The following is a 13,184-nucleotide window of genomic DNA, read 5'->3' as shown; positions in this document are numbered from 1 at the left end:
TGTAAGAACAATTAATACTCACTGAATTCAGGAAATTATAACTTTTAGTGAGAAAATCCATTTATATTAGCCAAAGGAGAATTTTTAATATTAAACATCCCCTATACCGATACTAAAAGCTTCCCTATACCAAGCAATTACTATATTATCGTATTAAATAAAATTTCCACTCGGTCTCGTTGTTAACCATCATCATCAGATAAGACAAATATTAATACTAATCTTATCATAAACGGTTATATGACAGGGGAATGAAGAAACAAAATAACAAAAGATATTAAAAAATTAATTATATATAAATTATAAGATAATATTCGATCAAAATCGATTATCAAAAATTATTTAATTATCAAATTGAATTATTGAATTATCAAAACGATAACGTTCAATGCAGAATATTTTTGATCAAAAATTAACAAACGCTAATTTAGACCATGATAATGTCCTTGCAAATATATAATTTCAAGTCAATATCATGAATAGAATTATCCTATTGAATAAAAAATTAAAAAATTGTATTGTTTCAAATAGAATAATTTATATTAACTTTCTTATTTCAACGAAACTAATTCACACGCCATAAAAATAATATAGCAAACACGTCACGGGGTATGCATAATTAAACAAATATTTGCACATTCCTGGGCGCGAAATTTAAACCTAAACACCATAAAGACCAACGAGATGAACGAAGCATTCAATTAGCCGAAAGTTTCAATCCCGTGACGTATAGGCTGAGCAGACAGCAAGCCAACAGCTTAAACCACCCTTGCATTTTTCCTCCTAGATAGTCCTCACCCGTTTCCATATGCATACACGCGGCAGTTCGTGTACCGTGCGTGACACGGCAAAATGAGATCGGCCAATAATTGTCGGCGGTGGCTTCGGAGCCTATTTACATTTACGGCTACTCTATACCCCGTTATTCTAACGTTATAGAGGTCTGTAGGCGCACGAGCGTCGCGCTCGAATAATGGGAAACAGACAATTTCGCTGATGTTCCGCGACGTCAGTTTCCACCGTCTATTTTGTGCAATTTCCCGTGGGACTGTGTATATACACGTAACCGGCCGATTTCGAATATTTTTCTCCCTGTTTCCCTGCTTCTTCCTTTTTTTTCTTTCTCTCTTTTTTACGTGCACTAGGCTACGTGTCCGGGGGTCCAAGAGTTTGCGAGCTCGTGCTGCTCATCCAGGAGAATGAGTGTCTGGTCAACGTATGTACATACGTATAGGGAGACAGAAAAATTCCTGTACCTTTAATCTTTTGCATATTCTTTTCGTATTTTTCGTAGGTATTTTTCCTGTTTTTGATGAACATGGAGATAAAAGTTAGAGCGTTTTGATTTATGTTAATGAGGAATTCTTTGGATATGGATTGTTCTATGGTGTTAATTTAAGAGGTAAAAACTCCTTGCACTATGATTTAATAATTATGAAAAATGATTTATTGAAAAAATATCTATACCATTCACGGTAAAATTGTACAAATATTATAGAAATTCTTCAAATTTTATTTATGTTAAAATGTATTAAATATAATTTTGGTAGTATCACAAGTGTAATGAATATAATATATATTAATAGTATATAATTCGACATATCAGTAAAGATAGAATTTATTAGAAATATCTTTGAACGAACTTGAATCGAGTATCACGAAGTCATTGCGATTTTGCAATGCATTACTCATGACGTGTAAATAGTACTTGCTATTGTTATCATTTTTCTACTGATTCATAGATAAGAGAACTAGGAAATTCCGTATGAAATATTAAACGCCATATAGTATATAATTCATCGAAGATTAATGAAAGATAGATTTACAGTGCACTTGACATAAAGACTACATACTATATACTAAATAAATATTATTTATTATTTCATAAAATTTTAATCCATTCGTTAACCATTGGGTTAATTGGAATTATTTATTTTTTAGCAAATAAAAATTGCGCACATACTTTTAAAACGTCGTATACAATATTGAGCTACATACATTTTTACGTGGTACATATAAGAATAATTTGTCCTATTTTTTGCATTGCTATAGTCTTAATATGGTATGACGAGTTTAGTTTGTCAAACTAGGCGAATGGGTTAATATATAATCTTAACTAACAAGAAAATATTTCAGAGTAATATAATTCTATTATTATTTATTTTTATTCGCTGATTAACCTATTCAAAATAATTACGAATTTTGTCAATATTAGACATTAGTTATTGAGGATATCAATAAAATAAATTTCTAATGGTAAATATATTAATTTACCTTTTTTAAATAATTTTAAGTTTCGATATATATCATAGAGAAATTAGCAAAAGACAAAGTTCAAATCTTATTATCCTTTCGTCTGCCATGTAACTTCATCAGCCCCGAATTCGCACTGTTGCCTCGAATTATAGCCCTTTTTGTTTAAAGCTAATTACAGTTAGAGAGCTAATTTCACAAGTCCGCGCGGCGTCTCGTGGTAAACTTATTTAAGTTTTCCACGTCGTTATTTAAGACGTTTAAGGCTGAAAGAATACAGCCTTCTTGGCATTCTTATTAACGGACCTCGTTAGAACAACGATGAAATTAGTTTGGTAATTTTTTTAGAGAATGCTCCAAGATCGATGTGAGCCTCGTAATTTCTCGCAGGAATTAAATTGCGTGTCTACGTGAAGAGGAGTAGGATCGTTTAAATGTGGATACTCCTTTATATAATTTTTAAACGAAGATGGAGAAAGCACAATTTATTTTACGATGCTCTCTTTCTATCTTCAATTAATAAGATATGACTGTATTTCTTTACTAATTTGTCTACGATAAAATCCTTTATTTAGAATATACGTGAACACAAGCACTTGGATAATTCGAGAAGAAATTAACTTTGTTAGAGTATAAATTTTTTAATCTAAACAGGATTCAATAGATTTAATTTTCAAAGTAATTGAAATGATTATTAATGAATAATCATCGTAAATAAATAATTGACAAAAAAATTAAATTGTATAGGATATTAGTAATATGTAATAACAATAAATGACTATTGGCACAATATTTATATTATATAAATATAAATAAAAAGACGTTAACAATTAATGATTAAATTAATGTCAATAATTATTTGTGATTCATAGTATCAATTATCCTAACTTCTATAGGTACTTATCAAATATTAAAAATTTTCAGTCGATAGCATACAATTATACATTTAGTATGACATATATTATTGTTCTAATATATAATGTACATAATGTAATTTATATGAGATATATAATTTATCAATATAACTTATGCTGTACTTAACTCTACTATCACCAGATCTGCCCAATTATTTATCTCTATAAATATTTCATTGAAATTATTTAATAGCATTTACTTTTGTTTTAATTTTATTTTAATTAAATTTGGACTCTTACTTTTAATCTCACTTTAATTTTATTTTAATTAAATTTCAACACTTACTTTTAACCTCGCTTTAATTTGATTTTAATTAAATCAAAACACTTACTTTTAACCTGGCTTTAATTCGATTTTAATTAAATTTGAACACTTAGTTTCGATTTTACTTTTGAATTTCCCTTTAATTGTGAACTTTTTATCCACCTTCTATCCCCACAAAAATTATCATATGTGGATCAATATTCGACAACAAATGACTATTTTTATGACATAGACATCATGACATAGAAACATGATTAATGAGCCAAATTACTATCAACGAACCAGTCATGATCCACGACACCAATTCTTCTTGCAAGCTAGCATTTGCACATCCACGATCATCCCAATTTTCTCATCGAACGCTTCATGCTTCCAACCGATTGTTATCCGATTCGACTCAATCTAAATAAAGGGATGCGTTTACCTAAAATTTTCTCAGACCGTTCACGCTCGATTTTTCGCTGAGCACGAACAAAAGTTTACGTCCCCATCCCAGTTATGGGGCTAGGCGTGGTGTTCCATTCGCTATCAGCGGCTAATTGCTTTAATTGCTAATTACTTTAATGCATGGTAAGACCCGACGCTTTTTACTTGGCAACCCTATGCAATGAATTAGAACGCGGCTAACTGACGCACACCCCTGTATCCATTGTATCACGGATATTTGCATAAAATACGATAGTCACGTGGAGAACAGGTGTACCGTGAAGTGTAATTGTTAGTAGAACGTTAACAGCTTTTAGATGAGATACGTGATCGAGGGAATGATTTTCTTTGAGCCGTGTGCTGAATTATAGTTAATTTCTTGAATTTTTTCTGGGTGCAGAAACGATTATTTCTAATTTTTATTAAGGTGTTCTTTTAATAGAATTTTTATAGTTATAGTTTTTTAATTTATGTATTATCAATTTTTGTAGTTAATAATGTTACAATTCGAGGCTGAAAGATATTATTTATAGTAATTTGTATTATATTTAAATGGTAAACGATTGAAATGCTAAGATTTTACAGAATCTTTCTTTATAATTTCTAATAAATAATTTACTTTTTGTTTCAGCTCCTTAATTATTAGTTTAAAGGTATGTACAAATTTTTTCTTAAAAGTTATACTATTCTAATATACTGATCACGAGAAAAAAATTGAAAAGTCGAAAAATCGATAAGTACCAAGGAAATTTCATAAAACGGAAAGTTATGCAATAAATTATTCGATTCTGTCAAGTTTATCGACCTAATTAAGATTCGAACTATAATGAATTAAATCATTATTATCGTAATATAATTTGCACTTGCTAATGGCATTCGGATTAACGCAACCTTAGAAATAAATTGAAAAAAAGGGAAATACTCATCCCCTTTAACATGAAATCATTTAATCGGCCATGCAAACACACTGCTTATCACGTTCTACTTGATTTACGAGCAATTTCGATAATCAATTTTTTCCTCGGCCTTATTCGATTTGCATGTAACGAGGCCTTCGAAATTACGTGCTCAGCGGAATCAAACCGTCGACCCGCGTCGTGGAATGAAATTTTTTGCACGTCCTATCGGCTTAACCGCCGCGTGCATAATTTGTCGCCGGTTTCGATCGATCTCCAAGCGTCCCGACGATCCCGAGGATCGAACGGGAAATATGCTCTCAAGCGCTTATGCTCGAAAACGCGTCGCGTTAATCGGTCGATTACTTTCGCGATAATACCGATATAAATTCCAAAGATTTAACGCCAGTTGTTTATTTTCCCCGTGCAATGGCTGCGAATGGAAAATCGATGCTTGCTCCAGCGCGCGAAAATCCATCGGGTGGGTGGGGAACACGGTTCGTCTTGCCAAGGAAAAAATCGTCTTCGTGGAAAAAGGATTGTGGGACAGCCAGTGTGGAGCAGTTTAACACTGCTGTATTATTCAAATTACTCTCGCGGTACAATCGAGGTAATTTATTCCTCGCTTTAGGCACCATGCCTGGGCACTCTTTCGCCGTTCATTGGACTTAAAGAATGCTATTGGTGTATATAATGTGCAATATATATAATATGTATATAAGGAAAGAGATTGGAAGATCGGTGAGTAGCTTGAAGTGAAATTTATTGTAGATGGGTAAAAATTAATTGGATTTCGTTTTCTAGGAATTCAAAAATTTTTCTCATATCTGGTTTTGAAATATTTTCAATTTTGAACCATTTTCTATGGTAGGAAAAATGTTTCTACTCGATTGGAATTGTAGAAAGTGTACGGAATAAATGATAGATGATCTTCTTTTTCTTGATCTCGAGTCTTTTTAGATTATTCAATTCATTATAGGGTGGTCTTATGCTGCGTGTTAAGAGAATTTGGTTTTATTTATTTTACCTACTATGTAATTCTTATCGATGAAAGCTTAGTAGCATAAAATTTATTGTAGCAGATATTATGCTTTACATAAGACAAAAAATAAATAATAATATTAAGATAATAGTAGAATATTATGAAGATGTTATCAATTGCTTTGCTAATTTTACAAAATAATCTACTATGTTTATTATAATTTATCATATAGATTTAGTATCATGCTTGTCCATTATCTACAAAATATCCAACTTCATATTACATAAAAATTCCTGCTATATGAAAATCATTTTAACAATATTTCAAATCCTCCAAATTCTCCCAATGCCCATATCAAAAATCTTAAAACAAAAATCACAAACACATTGAAACAATATTATACATAACACTATATTCACAATGTAAACACAACATTGTTCGCGAATAATATTATCGATAATTAATCTATTTTAATATCAACAATAATATTAGAAAATTGAACTCATATATCAAATAAAAAATAAGTAAACCGGATTAAATATATTCACAAATATACAGACTAAAATCATGAAACAAAATGTTCAAGAATCAGCACGTACAGACTCTTCTACTTCCTCTCAAAATCAAACACAATGTTCGTACAATCATTCAATTCTCGCAACATCGCTGATTTTCCCTTATCCGGCAAAGCAGACAGTAAACAACAACGAAACAAAAGGATCAGCTTTTTCTACAAATTTCGTAATTATACCACGTTTCGTTATTCGGACTCGCAACCGGCTTTAATTAAAACAGGCAGCCCCGGGGCGCTTGCCGCAAATTTTATTTCGTACCCGCGTCTAAGTACAACCGCGAGCAATTAATTGTTCGTTACCAGTGACGTCAACTGTTCACCGTGGCCTGTCAACGGACCCGCAATTCGCCGTTCGTCCATTCTATTTTCCCGGAACTTGCCGAATTAAGCGTCATTGTAATTACATGGAAACCGCCGACAGCGTCATCTACCTCGCGATCGAACCTTCGAGAATCCACGGTTCACGAAAATTTCAACGAACCGCGACTGTTACTCTTTCCACGCCAGCGCACTCTCGCTTCCTGCCAATCGAATCGGTCAGATTTATATTTAAACCTGTACACTTAGGCTACTCGATCAATTAGGGGAAATTAGACGAGCAACTGGTGCCCGAAGAAGTTCACGGCCGCGATGCGATCGTGGTTAACGTCAAGTTCGTTTGAACGTTGATCATCGCCACTCGCGATGATTTATCTTTATGGCCGAGTAATTTGTCGAAGGGATGAGGACGAGTATGGTCGTTCAGAGGTGGTTTTTTCAGTATGATTTATTTATGAGCCGTTTGGGTGACGTTATTGGGTTGATTAGTGAGATGGATATTGATAGGGAATTGGAGGTATTGTGCGACTGCTTCACGAGGGTGTCAATGTTCAATTTTTATGGCATGTGTAATTGATGAGAACGTAGGCTATAAATCCTCGTTAAACGTTCAGATTTAGCTTCTTAACTTGCTTGTGTAATTCTTTGTCCGTTCGGAATTAAAGGTTTCATACAATAGTAATTTTATTTTATTTTATTTTAATATATTTTAGCTTAAAACTGTTGAATGTTTATTTAAGTTAATTAAAGATATACAGAGGTTTGAAGAAAGCAATATCATTTTATTTTTTAAAAATGGCGTACTTGTACAATATTAAATTCTTCTTCGACTTTGGTACTCTTTTTTAGAATATAGTGTGATACCAACATAATACTTATAGATATACTAATGCATATTGTTATTGTAACTTATTATTATGATTTCATTAATTTACAATATAAGATAATATATAATGTGTTATTGTAATTATATAATATAAGTATTATATATTCTATTACCATACAATATGTATTATAATTATTGTATATAACCCTCTTGATATATAATTTATTGAACCTTATTATATATTAAACAGCGTGTTATATTTTAGGTTAGACTGCAAAATACCTCAAAAACTAAATTTCTAAAAAAAACCAGATTTAAATAAAAGTTTTAAAGGGGAAGGACAACCCTTCTATATATTTCTGATTCATTGTTCATCTTTAAAGTTATTTGAAGGTTATTTTATTTTTCCTTGTACGTAGTTCTAAATTTTTCTTCCCATATTTGTACATTTATTCTGCAAAGAAAGGGGGGAAAACGGAACATGGAACTTTTATGTCAAACATTTTTTCATCGCACTTTATTTTAAGCGCCTATTTATTAACTAAAAAAGTACAAAATAATACAGCACGTGACAAATAACGTGCTAATAATAACTAGATAAATAAAATTTTCCGACAACATCGTCACTGCGCGTTATTTCGATCTTGCAAAACATTCCGAGCAATTCTCCTGGAACTTTGTATCCAGAATTCTGACAAGTGTTTCCCGATCGTCTTGAAATCCGACACAGCTCTTCTGATTAGCCACTCGAAGAAACGGCAATATATTTCAGTAAGAAGAGGAATGCCTGTGCGTTAATACGACACTGTCGTACGAGCTGTTCGGCTGCGAATTCCGATTCACGAATTTCCATACGACGTTCCTGGAATTCCCATTAGAAGGAACGTCGCGCGAATCGAACGCCTTATGTACCATTATTCGAGAAATACCTCTCGATTCTAGACCCGCTGTCTACTCGCGTCACGAATATCCTGCCTGTCCCGTTTTCTTTTTTCCTTTCATTCACACGCACGAACGAAACTGACAAATCACGTCCGCGATGTGTCTGACGTTTGTGAAATTTCCCCGTGTACAGAAGCCGAAGCGAGGACAGCGCGTTTCCCCGGGTACCTGCCGCGAAATTAAATCTCTTTTAGTAGAAATTACCCCCTTACACCTGACGACCATGAATATCCTGGTAAATGGGACAGAGGTGGCCCCACAGATTCGGAATTTCTCGATTATTCCCGCGTTAATTAATTCACTCGTATCTTACGGGATAATGAAAAATATACCCCCATCGCTAAACTTTGTTTAATAAATTGGAATTCCAAATATTTCATGACGGACTAAAAATTTAATACTTCGGTGATTCGCGAAGGATGAAAATTGTTATGGTAAAACTCAATAGCGAAGTAAACTCTACATTCCAGCGGTGTGGGGGCGACCCCTTCCCCTGGTGTTCTGCCTTTTGTCACCAGTCTTCTGAAGATGACTTTTGACCTGCGAGGCCCTAAACAGGCCAGTTCTAACCATTCGCCCGTTCAATAAAGATCTATACAGTTTTACCACAGTTTTCCACTGACTACTATTCCTTTGCGTTATAACCCCTTTAACAAGAATGAAGGAAGACGTTCATAGTGTATGTGATGTGTTGATTACCTCGTGATGAAAATCCGTGCTGTGCAACGTGAGAAAAAATTAAGGATCATGATATAAATGAGTATATGCATATGCTCTGATGATAACAATTACTGTCCCATTTAAGTTTAACATCCAAATTTTTATCTTTGCTATTAATGAACATCCTTTAAAGTGTCCTTGTAAAATATTAAACATCGTTTAAACATTTTTCTATAGCTCTAATAATGATGGGAATTATTTGGATGTTCAATTTAAAATAATATTTTTAAAAGGTATTGTCACACACGTTCAGTGCCACACATTATGCGTATCATATTGTATTTTATTTTTAATTATTATTTTCGCTTGAACAAAATTTTGTTTGCTGCTTTCATGGGTATTTGGTTGATGAAATGGTGATGAAAACCAATGCTTTTGTATCAGTTTCCACCAGCTATCAATTTTCATCAGCTCAGGTGTGGCACCCAACGTGTTAAATATTTCGTTTCAAACTTCATTTTCATTTTTATTAATTTTTATTATTAGTTTTACAGTCGTTTATAGAATGTCAATTATTCTTAGTTCGGAGTAACTATGCTGGCTATTGATTGTAGATCTAAGCGACTCTGGTTGATGACTGATAATTTCAAGCTTAATTGAACTCAATTGTCTCTGATATTTCAATTTTTGTCGTTGACTCTTGTCAATGGTAATTATTCATATCCGATATTAATCTTACGTAACTTAATCACGAGGCATTGATAGAATAATAACATATTTAAGGGAGGAAAACAATATTTTTACATTTCGCAATATATTAATAGCGTGAATAAAATATCATCAGACGTGGGATTCTTGTAAAATCATATTTTAAGGATTCATGGTGTTTAAATATGGAAAAGATGACCGGGATACTAATATGGCGGAAGATACGCGTTGTTACAAGGATATCCGAAGTTAAGCAATGGATTTTGCTGTTTCTCGATGCAGAAATCGATATGCAAAAAAGACCACGATCACATTACGCTGCATCGACGACAGGGGCGGTAATAACCCGATAGCGACGATTCCAAATTATAGGAGACGACAGCCAGCATTCCGCAAAATTCGACATCACTGGCTTCCACGTCATAGGGTTTTGTACATAGCAAAGGATATGAGAACGACGAAAGAAGAAAGCATTCTTATGTATACATATGTATGTATATCTCCTAAAATTTTATTTATAACAAAAGCTATGAAAATTTTACATCTTTTACATTCTTTTCGTTATTCTAAATAATCTAAAATTATTAATTAATATCTTGTTACTTTTTCACACGAATCACATTACAGTAGTACATATGTTATGTGAATATTTTATTCAAATTTTCTATTACAATAATAGGTATACATATATATATAAATACAAAGTGTTCATTCTCTTTATGCACTCTGATATAGTATATTGGCATAGTATAATATTACTATACTATGAGTATATGGTAATAATAAAAACAACAATTACATAGTAGCATAATAATGTTAAGTACATAAATAAATAAATAAATAAAATAACGAATATAAGACAAAATTGAGTAGCATTGACATTCGAAATAGGATGTAACATAATTAAGGAACTTAAGTATAAGTATCATACAATAAATTTGACATAAAAATATGGTGCTTCAAGCTCAACTATTCCATTTTATCAAAAAGAAGATAAAGATCTCTCCTTTCAAGTTTGTACTTCATTCGTACAAGAAAATTACATTTACTTTTATTATATAGTGAAATATCAAACACAAATTCTGTCATACGAACACTTGTCTATCCACTCAAATAATCCAGACAACGGGCATTCTACTGTGCTATTACATTACGAAACTGACCATCATCTCCCAAATAACAATCTCACCGTAGAAAAAGGTAAACCTTCAACTAACGAATCGAGACACGATACATCACACGTAACTATCACCGTGTTTTCAACGGAAATGAAGTTCGCCAAGATCCCGGCTGCCGGGAAACACTCATAAATATTAAAACACGCGTCGAGAGGAATAAAAACCGATGAGACATAGCACGAAGTAAGAAGAACACATCTGCCGACATTAGGCGAAAACACTGTGGAGATCGCGAAGAAACCACACGGATAACCCAGCGAGCAGTGAATCTCTACCTTCCTTAACGATTCTCCCGACAATCGCAGATAAACGCCATCGTGAGGACGCAGGCAATCGTGGTTCGAAAAACGATCGCGTGTCCCCATAAATACCGTGGTCGTCCCATGGCGTCGCGGATGGAGCACGTAGGTTCAGCCTTGTGACGATTGTTTCGCGGCTAAACGCGGCTCGGGCCTGTGCGAAAGCACCGTTGGAAATGCGCCGTGCTTTTCCGCCTCGTAAACATCGCGGCGAAAGCTTTCGAGGTGATAAAATGGTTTCTCGCAGCTCCTGACCGCGAAACTCCGGGGAGCTGTTCGACTATGCCGTCGTAAAACGCGGCCACGTCGCTGTAACGAGATTTTTCCAGCGTTTCCACGACGCCAGGCTTCGAGCACCGGCGTCATCTTGGTCGAGGGCGTCCCGGAAACCGCGTCGAATATTCAACGATCGAGGCGCAATTTCCGCTACACTTTGTCGCTGGCATTGCTTGTTAGCCGCCAGTGGGAGAAACGTCTCGATCGGCCGATCGAATTTTCCTAAATCTCGTTTCGCCTTCTGTTACTGCGGGGGTGGCGCGAGTTTCCGAAACGCCAGGGTGCTTTCCAACGTTTCGCATGGGACTCGGCAATGGAAAGTCTGTCGTACGTGCCACGTGAATCCTGCTTTGATGGATTCGGTGATTTCGAGGGACGACGGGTTTGCGCCGAATGAATGGGAATATCTGGTCTTCAAGGGTAAAGTTTAGTACAGCAGATCGTGGAATACTTCGTCATAAGAATTGTGTTATTTTCGATAATTTTTAGTTTCAGAATGACTCCTCAGATTCATTTCTTCATATTCATTCAAATAATTCTATATATACTGTAACTTTTAATAATTGTATTTCAAATTATTTAATAATTAGCTCTTACTATAGAAATATTCTTTCCGTGTTCTAATTGTCATTCGCGCCTTGTAGATCTTCCTGGGAATAAATTTTTTAAAAATCCGCAAATAATTTTTATAGCTTTTCCGAACATTGTAAATTAAAATTATAAAGTTTATCGAGAGTTAAAAGTGAAAAGTTCTAGATTGATTATTTATCGAATAAGAATTCTATAAGGGTTTGGATAAATTTTTATATTTTTAATTTTTTAATTTTTGTACGATTATTTGGAACACGCGAGGCTTTGTTTATCTGTCATTTATCTTTCACCAAGGTGAATACTTCCTTTTTCTATTCCACATGCTTGTCATCTGTTTATTCACTTTCTTTGTTATTCTTGTTTTGCCTAAGTGAATAATGGCAGAACAGAGTACCCTCATTTGAAATTCTATCCTGTATTCTATTTGACGTGGATTATTTGCGGTTATATCTCCGAAAACGTTATTGTCGATGGCATTTTCCTGCTTCTAGCCACAAGGCCGAGGAATCAGAAGATTTGAATCTTACGAACTAACGTTCAACTATCCTAACATTTACATAAGCTTCCTCAAATGCTAAATTTGTACTTTCTGCAGCTTTTAACGTACACGTACTCCAAATTTAAACTCGTAGAAGAGTTACATGAGTTTATAGAGGGTTTATGGCGTTGAATAACTAAGTTCTGATAAATTTTATTTTCTCAACGTGAGTTTCAATAATTGATGAAATTTAAGACACGATATACATTTGCTAATTTGAAATTTTCGGGAAGTTGTATTTCCTCGATCTAATGTTATCATTATACAGGATTTCATGAAGGATTTTTTAGACTACAATTATAATATTTAGAATTGCTTAAATCAGTTTCAGTACGAGATCTTATACGTAATAATAACTTTCTAACGAAGAAGCAGGAAAATATTAAAGAATTTTACGATAATACTAATCTTCCTTTTTGCACTTCGTACAAACTATGATTTTTAGCCCGTAGGATAAAACTTCTGGAACTTTTAATGCTATCGAAGTATAAAGTTTTATATCTCTCAAATTGAAACAAGTAAAATATTAAAAATCTTG

The sequence above is a fragment of the Eufriesea mexicana genome, unplaced genomic scaffold (assembly GCF_001483705.2).
Source record: "Eufriesea mexicana isolate 0111107269 unplaced genomic scaffold, ASM148370v2 scaffold876, whole genome shotgun sequence".
Lineage (NCBI taxonomy): Eukaryota > Metazoa > Arthropoda > Insecta > Hymenoptera > Apidae > Eufriesea > Eufriesea mexicana.
Note: the sequence above shows the minus strand (reverse complement) of the source record.